Below are 24,448 nucleotides of genomic sequence, written 5' to 3'. Positions count from 1 at the left end.
AGTTGCTCTGGTAGAGTCCAAACTGGGCATCATTGACCAGTTTATTGCTGAGCAGGTGCTGCTTGAAAGCACTGACACCTTCCATCATTTTACTGATGATTGAGAGTAGATTGATGGGTAGGTAATTGGCTGGATTGGATTTGTTCTGCTCTTTATGTATAGCAGGCATTTGGGTACTTTTCCACACAATCGGGTAAATGTCGTTGTTGTAACTGTATGGGAACTGCTTGGCTAGGGAAGTGGCAAGTTCTAGACCACAAGTTTTCAGTACTATTTCCAGAATGTAGTCAGGGTATGCACCCTTTGAAGTATCCAGTGTCTACAACCATTTCTAGATATCGCGTGGACTAAATGGAATTGCTGATGACTGGTAACTTAATTACTGAGGACCACTGAGGGAGGCCAAGATGGATCATGCAATCAGCATTTCTTATGAAGATTGTTAAGTATGCATTTTGTGCTGGGGTATTGTATCCTTAAGGATGGGGATATTTGTTTAATCTGCTCCTCCAATGACTTGTTTAAATGTCCCTACTATTTCTCGACGAGATGTGGAAGAACTGCATATCTTAGATCTGATCCGCTGCTTTTGGGATCACATAGCTCTGTCTCTTACATACTGCTTATGCTGTTTGGCACACTAGTTCTCCTGTCTGGTGGTTTCGTCAGTCCGACACCTCATTTTCAGGAATGCCTGGTGCTGCTCCTGCTTTCCTGCACACTCCATTGAACCAGGGTCGATTCTCTGGCTTGATGGTAATTGTTGCAAGGGGGATATGCCAGGCCATGAGGTTGAGCAAGAGTACAATCCTGCTGCTATTAATGACTCACAACACCTTATGGAAACCCAGGATTGAACTGCTAGATCTGTTTGATAGAAGTGTATAAGATGATTAGGGGTTTAAATAGGGTAGATACTAAGAACCTTTTACCGCTAATGGAGTCAGGTGTTACTAGGGGACATAGCCTTAAATTAAGGGGTGGTAGGTATAGGACAGATGTTAGGGGTAGATTCTTCACACAGCGGGTTGTGAGTTCATGGAATGCCCTGCCCGTATCAGTGGTGAACTCTCCTTCTTTATGGTCATTTTAGCGGGCATTGGATAGGCATTTGGAAGTAATTGGGCTAGTATAGGTTAGGTAGGATTCGGTCGGCGCAACATCGAGGGCCGAAGGGCCTGTACTGCGCTGTATCCTTCTATGTTCTATGTTCTATGTTCTATGATTGACAAGCCTGTTTGTTTCTATTTACTGTTTCCTGCCAGTTGTCTCATTCTAGAAACATGGTCATATATTCGCCCCAATTTACTCAGATTTTATTTTGCTAACTACCTTTAGCAAAACTTTCCTGAAAATCCAAATGATTATCTCCCAGACCGTTTCTCAAACATAATCCCCATTTCATAAATCCGTGTTACTGTTGTCTGTGACCATTACTTTCAGTCCCAATAATTTCTCCTAAATCTTTTATTTACTATGTTCTATGTTCCATGTACTAGTACCTTTTTCCACACCCGACTTGCTTTTCCTCGTATTGTTACAAAGTTCTGTGAAGACAGAACTGAAGTAGCTGTTTCATAGTTCTGCCACTTCCCTGTTCCCTATTGCCCATTCTCCGGGTTCAGATTGTAAGGAAGCTGCACTTGTTTTCTCATACTTCTCGCATTGACATGATTTGTCGAGCTATTAGAGTTCACTCTTATAACCTTTGTGAATATACTCTTCAAAAACCCATCAATTCCTGCCTTTTGCTACTCAATAATTGACCTTCCACACTATATATTCACAGGAGTATAGACCAACAGAAATACAGGACGATCTATATTAGTCCCACTTTCCAACACCAGGCCCATAGCAGGGAATGTTATGACACTTCCAAGTGCTCGTCCAAGTACGTTTTGATGGTCGTGAGGTTACCTGTGATAACCCCGCTCTCAAGAAGTGCATTCCAGACCGCAACAACCTCTGGGCGAAGAACAATCCTCAAATTCTCTCTAATCCTCATACCCATCACTTTAAAAGTGTGCTTGCTTGTTCTCAACTCTCTGACTAAAAGGAACAGCTGCTGTCTATCCACCCTTGTCCATGCTTCTCATAATCTTTGCCTTCTGAAACACATCCCCCTCAGCCTTCTCTGCTCCAATGTAAACAACCCGAGCTTACCCAGCCTCTCTCCCTAGCTGATATCCTCCATCCCAGGGAACATCTTAGTGAATCTCCTCTGCATACTATCCAGTACAACCATACCCTTCCTTCAAAGTGGCTTCCAGAGCTACATATAGTAATCCATCTTGGCCAAACCAATGCTCTGTATAGTTCTTATAATCTACACCCCGATTGATTAACACTACACCCAAGGCCCAGTTCTTAGCCAGTCTATCACCCTGCTCAGTCCCATTCAGTGATGTGTGGAGAAGAACAATCTGAGCTTCCCAATGTGCTGTCATTCAGTGAATACTCCCGTCCGGTTCTTTCTTCCACAGTGCATCACCTCATATTTATCAGGGTTACGTTCCATCTGCCATTGATCTGACTATCTGACCATTCCATCTGTATCTTTCTGGAACATAAGACTTTTCTCCACACTGCCAACCAACCAGGCAAGCACAAACTTACTTATCACAACCCCCACCCCTTTCACTCACCCCTTCATTCACATCTGCACCATTTATGAGTGCCACAAATAATAAGGGACACAGCACTGATCCCTGTGGTACAACCAGGGGACACTGGTCTCCAGTCACAAAAACAGCCTTATCCCACCACCCTCTGTCTCCTGACACTCAGAAACTTTTCGTTGTAACTTGTAACGTTAGCCTTGATTCCATGAGATTTTACTTTATTTTAAAGTTTCCCATATGGGACTTTGTCAAAGGCCTTGCTGCAAAATAAATAAGCGACCTCCTCAAACTAATTCAATCAAATTCATTAGATGTGACTTCGTTCTGATAAAATCATGATGATTATCTCTGATCAGACCTTGCTACTCTGATTGGAGTTCAATTTGATCTTTCTGTGTTTTCTCCAGTAGTTTCCTTCACAGTGATCTAATACTCGTTCGTCTACAGTTCCCTGGTCTATCTCTACCACTCATATTGTGAAGTTAAAAATCACACAACACCAGATTATAGTCCAACAGGTTTAACTGGAAGCACACGAGCTTTCATCAGGTGATTATGGAGGGCACAATTGTAAGGCACAGAATTTATACCAAAAATTTACAGTGTGATGTAACTGAAATTATACATTGAAAATTACCTTGATTGTCTATTGAGTCTTTCATCTGTTCGAATACCATGATAATTTCACTTCTTTCGGGTGTAAATCAAAAAAAAACTTTTTTAAAAAAGTTGATTTCTCAGGTTAAACGTAACAATTGGTCTTAGCCAACAATATTTCAAAGTGTTAGCACCCTGTGTTCTCTGTCTATGACATGATGTTTAGATTGATTCTAACCTAAAAAGTGAGATAACAGTTTTACATTAATTCATGCAATTTTTGAGCAAAGTGCAATGTAACTCTGCAAGTACAAATTCACCCCACAAAATATATGTGTGCGTGTGGATCTTTGTGTCTGTCTGTTTGCGTGTTTGTCTGGGTTGGAGGTTTTGAGTGTGTGAGAGAGTGTACTTGTGTGTAGTGAGTGTAGAGTGCCTTAAGTCTGTGAGGGGTGTAGGTGTGAGTGTGGGAGTGTGTGTGTGTGTCTGGGCTGGGGGTTGTGTGTGTCTGTGAGAGAGAGGGTATATGTGTGTGCATAAGTGTAGAGTGGCCTATGTCTCTGAGAGGATGCATGAGTGAGTGTGGGAGTGTGTGCGTCTGTAAGAGTGTGTGTGTTTCGTGTGTATAGGAGTGCAGGTGTGTGTGAAATGTGTCTGTGTGTGTGTATAGTGCAATGGTCGTCACCTGTAGTGTGACATGAACCTCGGGTGCCGGTTGAGGCCCTCGCTATGGGTATGGAACTTAGCTATCAGCTTCTGCTCGGCCACCTTTTGCTGTTGTCTGTCCCGAAGTTTGCCTTGGAGGATGGTCACCTGAAGGTCCGAAGTCAAATGTCCTGGACCTGAAGTGTTCCACAACTGGGAGGCAACACTCCTGTCTGTTGATTGTTGTGCAGTGCCCATTCATCCGTTGCCGTAGCCTTTTCTCGGTTTCCCCAATGTACCATGCCTTCGGGCATTCTTGCCTGCAACGTATATAAGATAGACAACGTTGGCTGAGTCACATAAGAACCTGCCACGTACATAGTGGGAGGTGTCCCCACGTGTAATGGTGGTATCCATGTCCGCTCTCTGTTACATCTTGCAGCGCCTACCGTGACAGGGTTGTATGGAGTTGTCCTGAGAGCCGGGCAACGTGCAATGAACAATGATCTGTTTGAGGTTTGGCAGTTGTTTAAAGGAGAGCAATGGAGGTGTGGGGAGGTCTTGGCGAGGTGCTCATCCTCATTGATAATGTGTTGAATGTCACGAAGTACATGGTGCAGTTTTTCAGTTCCTTTGAAGTACTGAACAACGAAGGGTACCTTGTCGGTTTCAGCACGTGTCTATCTCCTAAGGAAGTCATCACGGTACCTTGGGTATCCTTCGTTGTTCAGTATTTCCCAGGAGCTGAAAAATTACGCCATGTTCTTTGTGACCTGCAATAAATTATCAATGAGAATGAGCACCTCGCCAAGACCTTCCCCCACACTTCCACTGCTTGCCTTGAAACAACCGCCAAACCTCCAACAGATCATTGTTCATAGGAAGCTGTCCAGCTCTCAGGACAACTCCATACAACCCTGTCATGGTAGGCGCTGCAAGACGTGTCAGAGTGTGGACATGGTTATCACCATCACATGTGAGGACACCTTCCACTATGTACGTGGCAGGTATGACTCAGCCAACATTGTCTAGCTTATACGTGGCAGGCAAGGACGCCCGGAGGTATGGTACATTGGGGAAACCGAGCAAAGGCTACGGCAACAGATGAATGGGCACCGCACAACAATCAACAGACAGAAGTGTTGCCTCCCAGTTGGAGACACTTCTGCGGTACAGGACATTCGACCTCGGAGCTTCGGGTGACCATCCTCCAACAGCGAAAAGTGGCCAAGCAGGGGCTGATAGCTAAGTTTGATACCCATAGGGAGGGTCTCAACCGGGACCTTGGTTCCGGTTGAAATCAGGAGGGCGAAAAGGGGGTATGACATAGTCTTTGCTGAGAAAATTAGGGTGAATCCAAAGATGTGCTTTCAGTATAGTAAAGAAAAAGAACGACTACAGAGAAAATAGGACGCCTTACAATGCAAAGTCAGCATGCATGTGTAAAACCACAACAGACGGGTGAGGTCCTCAATTTCCCCTCTGTGTTTACCATGAAGAAAGACATGAAGATCTGTGACATTTGGCGGGGGGGGGGGGTTAGTAGTCATATCTTGGTACAGTCCATATCACAGTAGAGGTGCTGTTGGACATATTAGAATGCATTAAGTCAGATAAATCGCTTGGTTCTAACCAGATATACCCAAGAGCACTGCAAGAGGCGAGAGAAGACAATTCAGGGGCCAAGGTCTCGGAAGACTGGGCAGTAGTAAATGTTGTGCCCTTATTCAAGAAGGGCTGCAAAGAAAAGCCTGGGAAACATAGACCAGTAAACTTCACATCTGTTTTCAGTAAACCACTTTAGAAGGTTCTGAGTGATAAGATGTGCATGCATTTGGAAAGACAGAGTTTGACTTGGAACAGTCAGCATGGCTTTGTGCATGGCAGATCACGCTTTACAAATTTTGTTCGAGTTTTTTGAGGAAGTGACCAGGAAGGTTGACGAGGGCAGGGTGGTGGACATAGTCTCTATGGATTTCAGTAAAGCTTTTGATAAGGTTCCAGATGATAGGCCACTGGAGAAGGTTAGATCGCATGGACTCCAAGGTAATCTGGCAAATTGGTGACACAATTGGCTTGGCGTTAGGAAGCAAATGACTATGGTAGAGGTATGTTTGTCGGACTGGAGTCCTGTGACAATTGGAGTGCCACAGGGGTCGGTGCTGGGCCCATTGCTGTTTGTTATCTATATCAATGATTTGGACGAGAGTGCACAACGCAAGGTTAGTAAATTTGCAGATGGCACTAAAATAGGAGGGATCCAATGAGGAACATTATCAGAACTTGCAGCAGTACCTTGATCGGCAGCGGAAGTGGGCTGAGAAATAGCATATGGAGTTTAATATAGATAAGGGTGACGTCTTGCATTTTGGAAGAGTTTAATGATGAATGAGGAGGCCTTAAGGAGTGTAGTGGAACAAAGGACATTAGAGATCAGGTGCAACATCAAATCCGAAATAACCTGCTCTCTAGTTTGCTTCACAACATACTCTTCAACCCACCTCATACACACTTACAGAACTTATTTTTCACAGCTTCAGAAGTCAATTAGTTAACGCAGTTTAGATGCAATTTGAGACCATTCAATATGACTGGGATATCCACAATACTTGCCTATCTAATTTCCAGAGCATATGATGCTCAGATTTTCTGCTACCATTTTGGTTTCGATATATAACACAGCAATATTTGCTTCTCCTTGCTATCTGTAAACTCTACCTAAACTGATTCTCTGGAACCTGAGGGACATGTCTCTGTCGTTATTAATGACACACCTGGACAAGACATTCAGCGAGGTTCACCTCGACGCTGAGATGATCTGCAAAAATGTCCCACAATACTGGAGAAGCAACAGTATCCTCCTCGCTCTGTTAGGATAAGAGTTACCGTATACTCTCTGCTCCCTCACACTCATTCTATAACTTTTATAGCACCTAACCCCGAACAAGGTTCACGCTCTGTCTCCAAATCAGGCTCAGGCACTCCCACTCTCACTATTGAATTCAGCAACTAATAATGCTATATGGATTCAAAACTGTCGACTGACTCATTCCAGATACCTCACAACTCCCCCCACCTACACCTGCACAAACAGCAGGGTCGGTCACCCATCTCCACTCTCCCTCCATCCCTTTCTCCCATTCCAGGAGAAACAGCCTGGAATAGGATAAAAAAGGCCAAGCCGGGTAATGGAGTGCCCGATGTCCGCTCCCTCACTGCTCTGGCGAGGACTCTTAAAGAGCTTGAGAGGACCAGGACGTCTAGTATGGAGCATTTGAAACATACACGTTCTACTGACCAGTTAAGTAGCAATGTTCAGTGAAAGACAATTCTTAGTTTAAACCCACTGGCAGTTCCAACAACAGTCCTTTCACTTAAAAATCCCCCACAGATACCTCACTGCACAGACGCGCAGACACAGAAATACAGAGATGAACACACAAAATACTTACAAGGAGATAGGTAAACATACACGTATAAACACACAAATACATATGCAGTCACATATAAATCGGCATAACTACAGATAGAAACACACGCTGAAACACAGACAGACAGATGTAGACACACAAACACACAGACAAGAAGCACATGGACACACACGCACACACACAAGCACATACACATACAGGCGCACGCACAAGCACTTACTCACATACAGATACACAGAGGCACAGACACTAGTGTCATTAAGACACAAATCGATATGTTCTGATTTGGAAGGGGATCAAAGATTCGAGGGAGAAGGCAGAAGAATGAGGCCGAGGTACATATAAGAAATTATTGAACGGAATTTCTGACTCGATAGGCTGAATGGCCTCAATCTGCTAATTTCCGTAATGCTCCTGCGGTACCATGCTGTCAGGTATTCTCTTCCTGAGACACCAGCAGAGGCTGGGTGCGATACATATTTGCTTGAAAAGGGTCAGTGGATATATGGGATAGGTCTGGAGTCCGGAATGGATTACGTTCCTAAATATTCCTAATTATTCTGTCCTTATGTCTGAAAAGAGGTGGTGATTTGATGCTCAGTTAACACAGTTTTAAAATAACAGTCCCACAATGAAATAAGGACGTCCCTTTCCCTTTAGTGTTGAGCTACTGTGGTGTCCTCATCCTCAGGGATGAGGGAAGACTCATTTATTGTAGATATTCCAGGCTGAGCTCGACTGATCTTTACTGAACAGAAGGGTCAGTGTTTATTGGGGACAGACAGGAAATGGATGGTCAGACACACTCGGATCAGCCGTGAACATTCTGAATGATGCAGCCGAATGGGCAACTTCTGCCCCTACTCCATGTGCTGTTCCCTTAATCCACTCCTCGATGCTGTTTCCAAAGACATACTGCTGTCCCTACCCCATGTGTTGTTCCCTCAATCCACCCTCGAGGCTGTTACAGGGTTGGGGACCACTCCATTCAGTCAGACAGGATAGCTACAATGACACAGGAGGAGACGATTCTGCCTCTCTAAAGAATTACACAGAAATATAGAATGAAGTAATTCACCTCGTTCAGTACACTACACACTCCAGGAGGAGGCCATTCAACCCACCTGAGCCGCTACACAGAAACCGTGAAGCTGTCACTAACAGGAAATAGAAAGTAGAGATAAATGTTTATTTTCAGCAAAGCTGTAACTGATGGAGTGCCTCAGAGATCACTGTGGGTCATCAATGATCAACAATCTCTATTAAAGATCTGGAGGAAGGGAAGGGAATGACTTGGATCTCAATTAGCTCATACACCAAGATGGTCATTCAATGTGTCATCAAATGGAGGTAGTGAGTCTGCAATGTGTTACAGACTGGGAAGGTTAGTGAGCAAACCCTCAGCAGAAACAACATTAGGTAAGTTGTCTATTTTGGCATGAAGGTTGAAACAATGGTAAACAATTTAAATGGAGAGGGATTGCCGAACTCTGTGATACAGGAGGTTTCCATGTTCATGCGACATGAATCATATGAAGTCAGATGCAGCAAGTGATATGGAAGGTAAGTGGAATGATGCAGTTTTTTGGCAAAACGTATCACGTTTAATTGCAGGAATGGTTTACTGCATCTGTACAGGGCATTGCTGAGACCACACCAGATGTACTGTGTGTAGGATTGATCCCCTAAACTAAAATAAAAAGATATAATTATTTTCGAAAATTTTCAAAGAGGTTTCCCTTTACTCATTCCTGGAATGCTGGCCTTTTGTTATGGGGGATTATCAGTTTTGATCTTAGGTGAGAAATAGTATTGAACCATCCATGACTTTCTTGAAAGTGTATCAGCTGGATGCATATTATCTCCTGTCAGGGAGACTAAAGCTAGAGAATAAACTTTAAGAAAAAGATGCATTGATATTAACACACATACTATGAAGACACTACCAATATTTACAAATTACAGAGACATATGTAAGCATGTCTTCAAATTATAAAGTGAGGACGTTTTTGCAATTGGAAGGAATTGTGTACAACAAGAGCAATGACGCACCTGCATATAATCCATCATCAGGTTTTCCAGAGAATGTTCCAGGAGATCGCACATGGTCCAGTTTGGTGTTTAGTGACAAAATTGTATGTTCCAACACAGAGAGGGAGAAAAATGTTCCCTGCCTGAGAGGCAGCAGCCGATTGATCCCTCTCTCTTACTTTGTTCCACCACATACCTAAGTGGGAGACCATAAAATCCTAGCGTCATCTTTACCACTTGTGAAGGATTCCTGGTGAGGATTCATTGGAATCTCTCCACGGCATGAAACGAACCGAATTCAGCCAAATCCCACTGTTCCAGAAAGAAATCCCACTACCAGTAGCTTGTGTGACCAGAATAACGTCAAAAGCAGAATAACATTTTGGGGCAATCTATCATTTTATCATTTGTTATGAGTTCAAATTTCTGTGTCTCACATTTTTCTAGAAAATGGCGGAGTCTGAGACCTAAATCATTGGCCACCTCACTAAACTGATTGCATTTAAGATAGGTGTAAGCAGTGGAGGAGTGGGACCGGAAAACGACATAGTGACCCTCCAACATTTGTTGGAACACAAATGAGAAATTCTCAAAGGGCTGTTCAAGTGGAAATTCCCTTCCCCAGAGGACTGTGGTGCCTGGATGTTTGCATTTACTCAAAGTTGTTTTTGGTATATAGTAAAATGTTATACAGACAGAAACGTGCTGCTTCGAGCAAAAACACATGAAGCGGTGACAAAGTATTTAATAGCCCACTCCTGCTGCTCAGTCCTGTGTTGCTATGTTCTACTCAACCCCTCACAGCTCCTGCAAGGAACAGATGGAGGCCACTTGCCCCAAATACCTGTTCAACAGTAACACAGGATCTCATTCAGTCCCTCAAGACTGTCACACAGGGTTTGGTGTCGGTTGGAAATGTTAATTGTTTCGACAGACGCCTCTGGTCTCTTTACAGAGTATTTCCTCTCTGCAACTTGTGGTTAATTTGTTGGTGATATCATAGACCCAGATTCACCGTGAATACAGTCCCCATACCTCAACTAGAGATGACTCACAAAATACTTTACTCTCACTGATTGCAACGTTCAATAAAAGAACATTCAGAAAAATTACAGCCATTAACTTTGCAATTACTGAATATGAGGTCAAAAGGAACAGGATCAGGTAATTCAGATGATCAATCCATTGCCTGAACCTTTCTCTCTCTCTCTCTCTCTGTCTCTCTCTCTCTCTCCACCCCCCGCCCCCCCCCCCCCCGCCCCACCTCTCTTTATCTCTCTGTCTCAGTTGAAATAGGGAGTGGGGTTGGTTGGGTGGAACGTTCTCAGAGACTCTTAAACTATCGAGAATCATGTAATCTTGGTGAAAAAAAGCCATGGAACTTATCACTGTACCATTGTCTGTTTAGAACATCATGAGTGATCATCCATCCCCCTAACGCAAGCACCTCTTATTCTATCGCTAACCTTCACTCACTGTTCATGGAGCCATCGTCCCAGGGATTAGTCTGGTGAAACTTGAGAGAAGGCCTATCCACAGTACCCCAAATACTGTCTCAACAACACTCTCTGGGATTGTCAAAACATCTTTTCTCTCACTTATACATCACCATTTCTTTCCTGTGCCACAAAAAAGCCATTCCTTCTCTATGCACTCCGACTGACATGGAATTTATAAGTCCCTTACATCTGTACTTTAGCATCAATAAAGCCCGCACCAGAGATACCTATGGAGATGTGCATCACTCTCAGGGAGAATTTCAATGAGATTGAATGCACCTAAAATAGGGGATGATCACGTACCTGAATGGAAATGAGATGTAGCAATACAGAAAACGGGCAGAGAAACGGAGCTAACTTTAACTTTATTCTTCTCTCACAGGATGTATGAAGCCATGGCCAGGGCAGCATGTTATGCAGATCTTGCACTGAGTGGCTGGTTCAGCTGTTCCACAGGACCGTAAAGAGTAAAACACATTGCTGTGGGTTTGTAGTGCTACAAGATAAATCTTGCTGTTTAATTAAAACCAGCAATGGAGAAAATATTTATCCCATGCAGTAATCTGTGATAATTCTAGATGCAAATCTATTTAAAGTAAAAATTAACAACTTTATTCCTTAAAGTATAACAGAGAATAATAAACGAACAACTATTTAGAATTTCTTCCTCTAATCTGTCTTTGACCTTTCCCCTCCACAATACTAGGCCGATAAGACTCCTAATCAAGATTTACAACACAAAATTTCTTATCTCAAAACCAGGAAGCTTTCGAATCTTCTCCATATTCCTGTCTTCTTTTCTTCTTCGGAACTCTGCTTCACTAGTTACTAATCAATAAAAGTACCCGTAGGAGACATATTTTCAGGCAGTCTTTGCATGATGGTAGCTTGGCAGTTCTCCTCTCAACTGTTCAATTTTCCATGGTCTTGTACCGCCAAACTATTTGATTGTATCATTGGCTGTTAAGATTGTCAATATAATAAATTAAAACTTGGTTGGAGGTTGGCATTTTGGGGTATCATTTAAAATGTTTTGCTGAATTTGTTTCAACACAATGAGCTAATCGGGTTCTTCAACCAAATGTTACATTATATCTATTTTTCAGAACTCTTGGTGCTGTCAGGTAGTTATTGTTGGTTTTTAATTCTCTCAAAGGTACAGTGACACCCATGTGTTCATTACAGCAGTCACACGGAAACCTGACGAAGTAAGCATGACACATTGACTTCCCTAAAGGACTTGAGGCAACAGATTGGTTTTTATAACACATGATAACGGTCGCTTTTAAACTCCCTAATTTCCTTCATGAGATATTAACAGACCATTATTCTGTGGCTCTAGATTATGAGTCAATGGGTTGACCACCATAAACTGTCTTAGCTTATGTGCAGAGAACAAGTAAAACATTCTCAATAGCAATTATTTAGTGACGGACATGTAATTACAAGGAACGTGAAACTGTTGCATCCAGATTGAACAAAGGCACAAATGGTTTATTCAGATATTGCACTGAGACTGAGGACGAGACTGGGATATCACGATGGTGGTATTGGACAGGATTGGTGAGTAGCGATGACATGGAGATGTAAATCTGTGAAGGACAAAATGGAGTATGGAGTTTGAGAAGAGTCTGGTTCCTCCTCGCATATCAGTGAGTAATTTATAAATAATAGTTTGTTTGGAACTGAAGATATTGACTTGCATTTTCCAAAATGTACATATCATGAGCCGAAATTCAGTTCAACCCGGTTTAGTAGACAAATATGATGACTTACTAGGAACACCAACGATCGCGGGGATGGGATAGTAACCACCTTGAATAATTGAAAGGATATCCTGGATCCGATATGCTAACGATATCCAAGGCTGAGAAAGCCAGTAAAGACCCAAGGATAAACTCCTGTCCATTGTTGGAACATTCCAGTCTAATATTCTCAGATTCTGATCCATTGTTGGAACTTTCCAATCCATGTTCGTCAGATTATGAACCATTATTGTAACGTTCCTGTCTTATGTTCTCAGATTCTGATCTCTCCTCCCTCTCTGTCTCGAGCTGCTGATCCCCGTTAGTGCTTCAGTGATGCTCCTACTCACACTATGGGATAGCACAATGAACAGAGCCCATTTATCTTTCAACGATGGAAACTTTCCACTGGGATAATTAGGATTCACGGAGATTTACATTAATCACAGTCACTGAACAAATAGTTCCATTTAACCCCTTCGAGTTCAATATTGATTTTATTCAAATTCAAAAGAACGTTAAAATTGACTTATTTAGCTTGGGATATGTGCGGGTGGCTGAGGAAAGGAATATTGGAGATGGTAGATTGATTGCGTGTAATCATTCGATCTGCCTTGGATATGGGAGTAATGTCAAAGGATAATCAGAACATAAACAAGTTTCTCCGTTTATAAATGGAAACATACCGTCTGTAACTACTGATCAGTGATTATAATGTCAGTAAAATATGGAGAGAACATTTCCAGTCCGTAATCTGACAGGCAAATGTGCCTATGACAACATGAGTTATAACAGACAAATGTCATGGATATGTTAACAGAGAATATCATGTGACACACAATTGAGATGATTAGTCGAGGATCGGAGAAGGCAGGCGAGGGTCATGCAGTTAATGTTGTCGATGTCAATCAACTGTGATTAAGTACCATGCACTGGTTTTCAATTGCAGTGTAATTATGATATTGGGGACATGGCTGCAGAGACTGGAGGGAGGGAATATGATATTTCCTAGTCATCAGTACTGGGATGTTACTCTTTATAAATCATAAGAAAATCAAATTCCAGGATACATCTCCAATGAGGAATGAGGAGAGCCAATATTAACCATATGACCAGAAGACTTTGAAGCAGAAATGTGGCTATTCAGCCCATTGAGCCTGCACCACCATTCAGTCTTGGCTGTTAAGCTTCTCAACCCCATTCTTCCACTTTCTATCTGTAACCCTTCAACCCCTTTACAAGCAAGAACCTATCTGTCTTACTCTTAAATATATTCAATTTCCTGGCCTCGATAGCCTTCTGTAGCAGTGAATTCCCGAGATTCACCACTCTCTGGCTGAAGAGGTTCATCTTTATCTGTGTTTGAAAAGGTCTTCTCTTTACTCTGTCCCCTTGGGGTCCTAGTCTCCCCTCCATTGGAAATATCTTCCCAAAATCCACACTCTCCAGGTCATTCAATATTCTGTAAGTTTCAATTAGATCTCCTAACATCCTTCTGAACTCTATCCAATATAGACTCATAGCCCTCAGATGTTTTTCATATGTTCAGCTTTTCATTTCTGGGACCACTTTCGTGAAAATTATAGGAAAATGCTCCAGGGACAATACATCCTTCCTGAGATATGGGACCCAAAACTGTGCACAATAATCCAACTGTAACCTGACCAAAACCTTATAGAGCCTCAGAAATATATCCCTGCATTTATATTCAAGCCTTCTTGAAATAAATGGAATCATTTGATTTGCCTTTCAACTGCTGACAACCTGCAGGTTTGCCTTTCAAGATCCTTGGACTAAGAACGCCTCCCCCACCCCCCACCCCCAGTCTTCTGAACTTACTCGCTATTTAGAAAATAGTCCATGCCATTATTTTCCCTGGCAAACTGCATGACCTCACACCTGCCCACGTTATACTCCACCTGCCACTTCTTTGCTCACTTCCCTAACATGTGAAAATCCTTCAGCAGGAGAAAGTGAGGATCGCAGATGCTGGAGATCAGAGTCTAAAAGTGTGGTGCTAGAAAAGTACAGCCAGTCAGGCAGACTCTGAAGAACAGGATATTCAACGTTTCTGTCATAAAGCCTTTATCAGGAATGAAGTGGGTGGGTGGAAAGGGGTTGAGAGATGAATGGGAGGGGGTGGGAGGAAGGTAGCTTGGAAGGTGATGGCTAAATGGAGGTGAAAGGTGAGAGTGGAAGGTAGAGTGGATAGATGGGAAGGAAGATAGACAGGTAGGACATTTCAACAGGCTGTGCTCAATTGGAGGGTTAGATCTGGGATAAGGTAGAGGGAGGGGAGATGAGGAAACTGGTGAAATTGCGCTTGATACCGTGTGATTGAAGAGTCCCATGGTGGAAGACGATGCACTCTTCCTCCAGACGTCTGGTGGCTAGAATGTGGCAGTGGAGGAGGCCAAGAACTTGCATGTCCTTGAAGGAGTGGTAGGGGGAGGCGAAGTAGTCAGCCACAGGGAAGTGGGATTGTTGGGTGTGTGACGGAGAGTGTTCCCTGAACCGTTTTGCAAGTTGATGTCCTGTCTTCCCAGTGGAGAGGAGACCAGGAGCAATGGACAGAGTACATTAGGTGTTTGGATGCACAGGATATTCTCTGCCTGATGTGGAAGGATCCTTTGGGGCCTTGAATAGAGGTGAGGAGGATGTTGTTGGCACAGATATCATACCTCTTGCAATGGCAACGGAAGGTGTTGGGAGTGAAAGGTGGTTTTTTGGGGGTGGGTGCGGCGGGGGTGGGGGGTGGTGTGGGGTGGGGGGTCGCTTGAAGCGAACGAGGGAGTCATGAAAGGAATGGTCTCTGCAGAATGCTGGTGGGGAGGGAAGTATATCTCTGGTGGTGTGGTCTGACTGATGGTGGCAGAAATGGCAGAGGATGATGCGTAGTATCCTGAGGTTGGGGTGGTCTGGAAGGCGAGCATCATAGGGGTGCTAGATGGTGCTACTGCACCGTCCTGCAGCCGAACCACCTCTTCGATGCTACCTATCCCTCTATTCCATCTTTGCACTGTTTGAAAACTTAGCCAGAATGCCCTCAGTTCCTTCATGTAGACCATTATTGCACAAACTGAATTTTGTGGTCCCAACAATGAGTCTTGAGGAATACAACTTGTCACTGGATGCCCATCCTGAGAAGGACACTTTTATCCCCACTCTCTGCTTTCTGTGAGATAGCCATGCATCTATCCAAGCTCGCACCTTTCCTGGAACACCAGGGGCCCTAATCTTTCTCAATAGCCTCCTGCCTGGCACCTTATCAAAGAATTTTAGAGAAGCAGCTGGATAACATCTACTGGTTCTCCTTGGTCAAACCTGCTCTTTACTCCCTCAAAGTATTCCAGTATGTTTGTCAGGCATGACCTCCCATTGATGAAACAATGCTGACTTTGTACTATTTTACTAAATACTTCCAAGTATTCAGAAATCCCATCCTCCACGGTGGATTCCAGGATGTTACCCACAACCAAGGTTAGGCTAATCAGTCTGTAATTTTCCATCTTCTGCCTAACTCCCTTATTAAATGGACTGTCACGTTAGCAATTTTCAAGCCTTTCCTGATTTTAGTCATTCCTGAAAGATTACCATTTTCATTTTCACTACCTCTTCAGCTATCTCTCGTACAATGCTGGGGTGTAGTCCATATGGATCAGGTAATTTATCCAAATTCAGGCCATTCAGTTTTCTAACATGTTCTTCTTGGTGATGACTACCATACTCAGCTCTGCCCTCTCACTCTCTTCAATTTTTGGGAAATCACTCGTGTCTTCCACCATGAAAATTAATGCAAAGTTCCTCATTCATTTCTTTCTTTTCCACTACTGTCTCTCCACCATCATTTTCCAGTGGTCCATATTCACTTTTGCCTCTGTTTTGCACTTTATCGATCTAAAGAACCTCTTACAGTCTCCTTTCTATTACTAGTTAGCTTACGTCCATATTTAATCTTCTCTGTCCTTTTTTTTGCCCCCGTTAGTCTTTATAAGTTTCCCATTTCTCTACTTTCCCACTGCCCCTCAGCACATTATACGCTTGTTCTTTTGCTTGTATGCAATCCCTGACTTCCCTTGTCAGCCCTGGCTGTCTCATCCTCCCTGTACCATACCTCTATTCCTCGGCAAGGATTTCTGCTGTGACTCCTGAATTAATCTTGGAATCTGCTGTGGTTGCTCTTCCCCTGTCTTTCATGCTTGACCCCTCTCCCAGTCAATTCCACCCAGTTTCTCCCTAATGCCTCTGTAGTTGCATTTATTCAGCTGAAATGCTGTTACCTCTGATTCTATCTTTTGTCTCAAATTGCAGAATCAATTCAAACATGTTCTGATATTTGCTTCCGAATTTTACATTCACCCTAATCTACCTTACGAATCCTGCGCCATTAAATCCAGTATCGTTTCTTCCCAAGTGGGCTCCACCAGAAGTTGCTCCACAAAGCCATCTCATAAATATTCCTAAAATCCCTTTTCTTATGAACGACTACTAATCTGATGTTCCCAGTTCCTCTGCATACTGAAATCACCCATGATTACTGTACGTTGACATTCCTACGCATCGTTTCTATCTCCTGGTATATTTAAATTTGTAATGTGAATTACCAAACCATGGAAGTGGTGTGAAAACTTTATCAATCATTATTTGACCCACAGCTGAAATCCTGATTTCCCCTCTGCCAGTGATTCCCTTCACTGAGATTCCACCCTGCCTCTCACGCAAAGTCTAGAGGGGCTACAAGCTCCTGTTGGCCCAGACAATCTAAATTAATCCACCTTCTTCCTGCAACCAATCTTTTGATCTATTGGATTGTGTTTAGCAGTCAGCAACTCAGCTCTGGGATGTTATTGGCGATAAATGATCTGGGATGACACCCCTTGCTGTCTCTCACTCTGTCGCTCCTTTTTGCACTCTGTTTATCTCACTTCACTGTTTTTCTCTCTGTTTATTTCTCTCCCTCTCAGTCTAGCACCGATCATTCCCTCTATTTTCAAGTTGTCAAGTTGGAGAGCTCATGGACGCATATTGGACTGAATGGCCTCCAACTGTGTTGTATTAATTCTGAAGTTCTCTGACCCACAGTAACACATTTTGTTGCCTGGAGAGACAAGCTGGTCCAGTGAAGGACACAGTGGACAATTAACCATTATCTTTTCCTATTTTTTGACATGCAGCAACGTCGAAATATCTGTTCAAACAAACAAATTCATCATATTAAAATCAGCACACTTCAGACTGCCAGGCCATTGTGTTCAGTACCCTCTTTCTTTTTGTTGGTCTTAGCTGTACTGGGATCAGACTCCAACTCCCCCTCAGTCACTGTACCTGTGGACCAACTGCTGTGGTTGCACACACCCCTCCCCCACTGCCGCCACACACTCGTTTGAACCCTCGTAAAGGACAATAGCAAACCTGCCTGCCAGGAGGTTGCTGCCAGTTCAAAGCCATCCTGTCTATCTTGTTTATATCCTACCAACCCAGGAATACCAATAATCCACATATCGTAAATTTCTGCTAGTTCAGGTTCATACCATCCTTTTTGTGTAATACTACCAACTCGGGAATACCAAGGATCCACATATTCGAAGCGCTGCCTCCCCCACCAGCTCTTTGATCGTGTATTTAACTGTACTACCTTACGATTCCTAACCTCACCCGCACGTGACATATTCTAATGTCTCCAAAATTGAAATATCTTTTCAGCACAACTCCAGCAAGGCCTTTTCTTTAAACTGGATAGACGTGATAACAAAAACTTAAGTGTGACGTCAGGAAAGTGAGACCACTGAATCAGTCCAATGACCACCGGATCTGATATATATCCCCGCCACCAAACCTGTTTGATAAGGTATGCATATGGACCATTTATTTGCAGATGGCCGAGGATAAACAGAAGATTAGAAAATGTCAGAGCAGATGGATGTAATTCAGACTGTTTACTCAGCTTTGCTGTTCAACTGGATTCTAGTTATTCTGTTCCTTTCAATGGAAGTGTCTTTACCCAGCATCCCCAACGGGTCAGAAAGTTCCCATTGTCGTTGTGTGCACAGTCCTGCGAAGGGATTATACAGTGCCAGGCAATGGGGTGTGGGGAGTCCCAAGGGTGGTACTAGGAAAGGCTGCATGCAGTGACGATGGACTGAGAGAGCTGAGAGAGATGGAATGGACATCCAGGGATACTGCACTCAGACAAGTGGCCGGGCAAGATTCCTAATCACCCAGAGGAAATCGCGAACCACGGCTGCTTTTACAAAAACCTGTCACATTTGCTGCATTACTCCATCGAACAAAAGCAAAAATACTGTAGATGGTAGAAACCTGAAGCAAACACAGAGATGTACTGTGGAGAGAGAAAAGAGTTAATGCTCCCAATGCAGACACGGGAAGAATGTACAAAGTCCACACAGACAGGGTCTAGAGATTGGAAATGAACCCAAGTCCCCAGCACTTTGAGGCAGCATTCCTGTGTCACCACGTTGCCCAAAGATGGAGAATTTGGGATAGTATAGTTAAAAGCATAGAGAGTTTTCTCCGTGATTGGGATTAAGATGTCTGAAAGTTGTGTTGCCTACATGGTGCTCGGGTTTGGGATATATCATCTGGGTTGCAGAACTTGGAACAGGAGGGGAATGATCCGTGTTCAGGGTCCGTGTGCGTACCAACGGCTGGACAAACAAATGACAATGAGAAGAGCGACGGGTAATGCAGGACTGAACTATGATATCAGAATGCATGCAGTGTAACGAATAAGGTAAATGAGCTTGTGACTCATTCATAAATTGACAGGTACGACATAGTGGGCATTACAGTGACATCACTGCAAGAGGATCAGGATTGGGAGCTGAATATTCAAGGATATTCATCCTGTCTAAAAGATAGGCAGGTGGGCAGAGAGATAGAGTTGTCTCAGTGTTAAGAATGGAATTGAATCAATTATCAATAATAAGAAATGAAATAAGGTCAGATGGTGCAGAATCTGTGTCGGTAGAATTGAGGAATGAAAAAGGTGAAAAAATGCAATTGGAGTTATATACAGGGAGCTGGGGTGTAAGATACGCCAGAAGGTAGAAAGAACTGTAGGAATGGCAAAGTAACAGTGATGTGGGATTTTATTATACAGATGTACTGGGAATTCAGATGGTTGGCAGGAAAAGGAATTTGTGGAATGTCTACGAGATGGTTTTTTGGAGCAGCTTGTTCAGGCAGACTAGATGAGGGGAGCTTAAGGTGACAGTGATCATAATATGATTGAATTTTGTCTGCAGTTTCAGACAGAGAAGTTAGAATCAGAAGTTACGGTATGACAGCTGCATAAAGGCCATTGCACAGATATGAGTGAGGAGCTGGGTAGAATTGACTGGGAGACGGGCAAAGCAGGAAAGTCAGTGCAACAGCAATGGCAGGAGATTTTTGGAGTAATTCAGGATACAGCAGAGATTTATCCTGAGGAAAAAGAGGCTTGTATAGGGAGGATGGGACAACCATAGCTAACTAGGGAAGTCAGGTATAGCATAAAAGCAAAATAGAAATGATATAATGTGGCAAAGTGCAGTGGGAAACCTCAGGATTGGAAAGCTTACAAAGACAAATCAGAGGGCAAACAAAATATAATATCAAGGGAGATTATTAAATATGGGGGTAAGCTAGCCAGTAAGATAAAGGAAGACTGTAACAGTTTCTTTCGATATATAAAGTACAAAAGAGCGGCAAAAGTGAACATTGGACTGCTGGAAAACGATACTGGAGAGATAGCAGTGGGGAACGAGAAAATGGCCAAGGAACTGAATAATTACTTTGCATCAGCTTTCATGTTGGAAGGCACAATTAATACCTTGAACATTCAAGAGATGGAGGGGCCAGAGCTGAGTACGATGGTCCCCACCATGGAGAACATACTCGAAAAAAATGTAATGGCCCCATGGTGGTTAAATAACCTTGACCAGATGGACTACATCCCAGTATTATAAGGGAGATAGATGAAGAGGGTGTGGAGGTGATTGTGGTGATCTTTCAGGAATCACGAGAGAAAGGAACGATTCCAGAGCACTGGAAACCCACAAACGTGACATCCATTTTTAACAAGGGAGCAAGGAAAAAGACAAAAAAACCCCACTATGAATAGTTTAACCTCTGCCATGGGTCAGATCCTGGAGTCCATTGTGAAGGATGAGATTTCTGAATAGTTGAAAGTGTTTGCTAAAATAGGGCAAAGTCGGCATGATTTCATCAAGGGAAGTTAATACCTGACAAATCTAATGGACTTCTTTGAAGAGGAAATGAGCAGCTCAACCGAGCACAGCCAATGGATGTTATCCACCTGGAATTCAAGAAGGCCTTTGACAAGGTGTCACACAGGAGATTACTGAGTATGATAAGGGTCCGTGATGTTAGAGGCAAGGTAGTGGCATGGATAGAAGCTTATCTGTCTAGCAGAAAGCAGAGAGTGGGGATAAAAGAGTACTTCTCAGGATGACACCCGGGGACAAGTGGTGACCCAGAATGCTCAGTGTTGGAATCATAACGTTTTACTTGTTACATTAACAACCTCGATGAGGGAATTGTGGGCACTCTGGTTAGGTTTGCAGATGATACAAAGATAGGGAGATGGCCAGGTCGTATTGAGGAAGCAGAGAGGCTGAACGAGGATTTGGACAGATGAAGAGATCGTCAGATGCATTCCAACGTTGGAAATTGTGAGGTCATGCACTTTGACACGAAGAATAGAGGCATGGTCTATTTTCCAAATGGCGAGAAAATTCAGAAATCTGAAGTGCAAAGGGACTTGGGAGTTCTAGTGTAGGGTTCTCTCAAGGTCAGCTTACAGGTTGAGGCAGTAGTTAGGAGGCCATTGCAATTATGATTGGGAGTATTTACTACGAGAAGAGTTGAAAATAAGAACCGACTATATACGGCTCTGGTCAGACCACATTTGGAGTATTGTGCTCATTTTTGAGCTCCATACCTCAGGAAGGATGTGCTGGTCCTGGAGCGTGTTCAGAAGATTTTCACGAGAATGGTCATCGGAATGAAAAGCTTTTTGCATGAGGAATGTTGAGTACTCTGGGTCTATACTTGGTAAAGTTTGAAAGGATGAGAGGGAATATAATTGAAATAGACAGGATACTGAATGACCTGGAGAGAGTGGATGCTGATAAGATGTTTCCATTGGATTAGAATCCGAGGGCACAGCCTTAGATGAAAGGGAGCACCTTTTCGAACAGTGAGAAGGAGACAGTTATTGAACCATAGAAGGGTGAATCTTTGAAATTTATTGCCAGAAGGCTGTGGGGGGAAGGTCATTGAGTATATTTGAGAGGGAGATAGATAGTTTTTGATTATCCAGGGGATGAAGGGTTATGGGGAGAAGGTCAGAGAATGGGTTTGAGAAACCTATCAACGTTGATTGAATGACGGAGAAGACCCGATGGGCTAACTGCCCTAATTTACGCTCCAACATCTTATAGTATTCTGGTCCAAACCTTAAGGAACTACCTTGCATCTCTGAGAAGATAGATTCATGTCATTCATGAATGTCAGTAGCTATTGTGAATAGTTAACTGCTTTAGAATGAAGGTACTGTGGCTGCCGTCAGGGTGGTGGATAATATGACATTCAGTACAAGATCACACACCAACTGCACTGTATTCATGTGGGGAGAGTTTGTTCAAAACTTGGACCTCGCAGTCTCTCTCAATGGGGAGTAGGTGTTGGGGTGGGTGCGTGTGACGTCCGCCCAGGCTTACGCTATCCCGAATCATGCATCCTGAGTGAAATAGCAGTCATAGAATTTATCATCTTCGCATTGTCTGTTTAGAATATAAGGAGTGATTGTCCATCCCTCTCAGGGTTCAACCTCTTATTCCCTCACAACACTACATACAGATCAACCTTCACGCATTCCTCATGGTGTCATCATCCCAGGAATTAATCTAGCGGAACTCCTATTCACTCTCTCTGTGTTAAGGAGATCACTCCTTATAATGGAAAGAAAATCTGTCCACAATACCACAAATACTGCCTCAACAACACTCTCATGTTTGATCGCAATAATTCCTTTCCCTGACTTTGCTGGCTCCATTTCTTTCGTGTGACACAGGAAACAATTCATTTACAATGCACTGCCACTGATGTAGAATTTTAAAACATCCTTATATCTGTAGGTCAGCATCAATAAAGCCAGCACCAGAGGTGCCCATGGAGATGGACATCACTCTTCGCAGAGACTCAATCACAAAGAGTACATCTAAAACAGTGTATGGCTTCCTACCTGAATGGAAATGAGCCGTTGGAATATGGGATGCAGGCAGAGAAAGGGAGCTACCTTTCCTTTTGTTCTGCCCTCACGGGATGTGTGCAGCCATGGTCAGGCCAGCATGTTATGCCGATCTTGAACTGAGTGGCTCTTTCAGCTGTCCCACATGACAATAAATAGTAAATAATAAAATAAATTGTCGTGCATTTGAAGTTAAACAGAGACTTGACTAGAGAAGGATGGCCCACTGTCTTCTCTAATGGACATAAGGCAAGCCGATATTAACAGATTATTATTCTGTGATTCTAGAATACGAGCCAATGACGTGACCCACTATACACGGTCTGCCCATTTTTCAGATTTTGTACAGAGAGCAAGTTAAACATCTCAAGTGCAATTATTTTGCAACGGACACGTGGTTAGAAGGGACTTGAAACAGATGGATCTGGAATTAACAAAGGCACAAACGGTGGTTTATTCAAGAATTGAACTGAGGCTGAGGAGGAGACTGGGACTTCTTAATGGTGGTACTGGACAGAACTGGTATGTGGGGAGGATATAGAGATGTATCAAAGAGGTTTAGAACAGTGTGTTTTACCCTCGCGTATTGGTGAGTAACTTGTAAATAATAGTTTGATAGTGTTAATTTCTAAGGAATGGAATCTTTGATTGGAGCTGAAAACGTTGGCTTGCACCTTTCCAAAATTTGCATTTCATGAGTATCGATTAAGTTCAGACGATTTCACTAAACAGACAGAATGACTTACCAGGAACACCAACTGTAGCAAGGATAGGATAGTAACCAGCTTGAATAACTATCAGTACATCTTCAGTCCGCGATGCTAATGATATCCAAGGTTGGGAAAGCCAGTACAGACCATAGGATAAACTCCTATCCATTGTTGGAACATTCCAGTCTAATGCTCCCAGATTCCCATCTCTCCTGTCCTTCTCTCTGAAGCTGCTAATCCCTGTGACTGCTGTTGGCCATGCTCCCGCTCATACTATGGAATACAACACTGAAAGCATTCCCTTATTGATAGAAGAGAGGAACTCTCTAGGGACACATACGATCCATGGAGACTGACATCATTACAATTGCTGAACAAATAGCTTCAGTTAACCCCTTTGAGTCCAATGCTACTTTATTAAAATTCAAAATAACGTTGAACATTTATGCATTCTGGGTGTGATATGCGAATGTGACTGAAGGAAGGAATGTTGAAGATGACAGATTGTTTGTGTGTAATCATTCAGTCAGTCTTGGATATGGAAGTAAGGCCAGAAGTTTAACAGAACATAGACATGCTTCTCTGTTCATAAGTACAGAAATAAATCCCGTAACTACTGATCCGTCATTGCAAAATCAGTAAAACATTGAGAAAACATCTATCATCCATGATCTGAGAGATAAATGTGCCAATAAAAACGTGGGTTACAACAAACAAACAGCATGGATACGTTAACAGAGAATTGCACATGACAAACACAGGTCAGATTGTTATTCCAGGATCAGGGAGGGCAGGTGGGGTCATCTGTTGATGTTTTCGATATTAAGGAACTGTCATGAAGTGTCATTGAATGGACTTCAATTACGTTGTGAGTATGGTATTGGGGAAAGGACAGA

General features: G+C 43.0%; 1 long non-coding RNA gene across 1 annotated transcript in view; it reads left to right on the top strand.

Annotated features, from left to right (window-relative positions):
* The window catches only part of LOC132836737 (uncharacterized), a 41,078-nt gene extending 29,339 nt beyond the window's left edge, over positions 1-11,739 (top strand). Inside the window, exon 5 of the long non-coding RNA XR_009647391.1 lies at positions 11,207-11,739. This is a non-coding gene — a long non-coding RNA (uncharacterized LOC132836737). The remainder of the gene's footprint in view (positions 1-11,206) is intronic.
* The last annotated feature ends 12,709 nt before the right edge of the window (positions 11,740-24,448 follow it).

This window comes from Hemiscyllium ocellatum, chromosome 47 (genome assembly GCF_020745735.1).
Source record: "Hemiscyllium ocellatum isolate sHemOce1 chromosome 47, sHemOce1.pat.X.cur, whole genome shotgun sequence".
NCBI classification, from domain to species: domain Eukaryota; kingdom Metazoa; phylum Chordata; class Chondrichthyes; order Orectolobiformes; family Hemiscylliidae; genus Hemiscyllium; species Hemiscyllium ocellatum.
Note: the sequence above shows the minus strand (reverse complement) of the source record. Positions and strands in the feature narration are given on the sequence as shown.